Source organism: Pantherophis guttatus, chromosome 8 (genome assembly GCF_059756535.1).
Source record: "Pantherophis guttatus breed Tessera chromosome 8, ASM5975653v1, whole genome shotgun sequence".
NCBI classification, from domain to species: Eukaryota; Metazoa; Chordata; class Lepidosauria; order Squamata; family Colubridae; genus Pantherophis; species Pantherophis guttatus.
The window spans coordinates 66,429,606-66,431,353 of NC_142070.1; the positions used below are offsets into that span (position 1 = coordinate 66,429,606).

General features: G+C 37.8%; 1 long non-coding RNA gene across 1 annotated transcript; it reads right to left on the reverse strand.

The window, feature by feature from the left end:
* Window positions 1-789: 789 nt before the first annotated feature.
* On the reverse strand, window positions 790-1,321 carry LOC117662162 (uncharacterized). Its single transcript, XR_004590300.2, has 2 exons — window positions 1,139-1,321; window positions 790-986 (listed from the first exon to the last, which is right to left on the reverse strand). It is a non-coding gene; the product is annotated as an uncharacterized LOC117662162 (long non-coding RNA).
* Window positions 1,322-1,748: the final 427 nt, after the last annotated feature.

A 1,748-nucleotide genomic window follows, 5' to 3' on the forward strand; every position in this document is an offset into this window, starting at 1 on the left:
CGCACCGCATCTGCCTGGATTCAGTGTATAAATGGGTCACAGTATCCACCCCTTAGTGTGACTTCAGGGTCCCATGTCAAACTGTAGATCACATCATGACTGGCTGTAAGCTGAGGCATATACTGGTCTAGTATTTGATTTTTTTTTAACGTAAACAATGCTGTGTTTCAATGCTTACATGGCCTAAACAGTCGTACTTAAACATAGTTCTTTTTACTAATCTAGAGGAAATGTTAATATGTATTGCTATGATATGCCATGGTCTAAATAAATAATGAAATGAGAAATGTTCGTCTTTCCCAATAAAAAACTATTCTTAAACTTTGACTTTATTCCCAAGTACTTTAGATTATTCTGGTGTAGGTTTGTTATCCGGAGGATATGAAGTCGTGGCTAAACAACTGTGCCACGAATAACATGTTTCCTAAAAGTCCATCAGTGAACTCATTTCTACATTTGCAAGACAGATTTTTATAAAGCACGACTTTATCTTTTATAAGACAATGGGTTCCTAAGTTACAATCTTAAATGATCAAGGTGTCACAGGTGCTGATGTACTATTATAGAGTAAAAATGCTGATGGAAAGAATATAAAAACCCAAGCAATTTTAAGTGATGTGAGTTGAAATTCATCCATAAGTATGTTTGTATGACAGCCAGTTATTATAAATATCCCCCAACTGTTGCTCTTTTAAAAATGTTTTCTTTTTTTAAATTTATTCTTTAGTCAAATTACCATTTTCCATTGCCCCTCCCCATCACTTGGGTGATTGAAATATGATACAGGAATGCAATGCTAATTTTTATTGACAGGTGACGTTGCTCAATGATGCTCATGTTCTTTGAAATTGTCATGGTGTTTTTGATGGTAAGAAATTGCTTTGTTTCATTTGAGAAGTCAGCTTTCCGAAACAAGAGTGGAAGAAACAATGAAAAACACCTTTAATTGTATCTTCTACTTCTCCTCTGTCCACGAGATCTGAGACCTATTAGTAGGAAGAAATTGTCATCAGTCGTTTAAAGTAACCAGTAATCTTATCCTAAGAATATTAATTCAGACATAATGTTCACAATATCTTGGTAAAGTGAGCATAGGCCTACATTCGACAAGTTACAGAAAAGTGTTAATTTTTTTCACCTCCTCTCTTTCTGCCATGCTGGGGGAATTTTCTCCTTCTTCCTGACCCACCACGATTTCGCTTTTGTTGCTTTCTATGATGGCTCCGATAGAGGATTTTGCTTCTGATGGGTCTGAATCTTGCCATATTTGTTTCTATATCTGAGCTGTTGGGAGCTGGACCTGCTCTTGATTGTCCTTTCAGATGATTATACTCCAAGTGGCTACTTTATCCTTTTTGAGAGCTAGAAAGCAAGTATAACAAAGGATGATGATGCTTCAGAGCAACTCAATTATGATGAAATCTAGTGACTACTGCTTTTTATGGAGATACTTTCCATAAAAGGAAAATTAAGGTAACAACATAGAAACATTGCACAGCCTTAGAAACATGCATAGACAACTGTCCCCCCCCACAAGTTACGTAAATTTTTCAAGCTCAATATTTTTTCCCATATTCTTTGCCACCAGGAAAATCATCTAGGGCAGTGATGGCGAACCTCGGGTGCCAAAAGCACATGCACGTGACAGCACACACACGTATGCCAATACCCATAATGCAATGCCCTCCCACAGCCCCCCCTCGCATGTGCACATGACCTCCGTTTTGGTGCTAGCAGGCCTCCCTGGA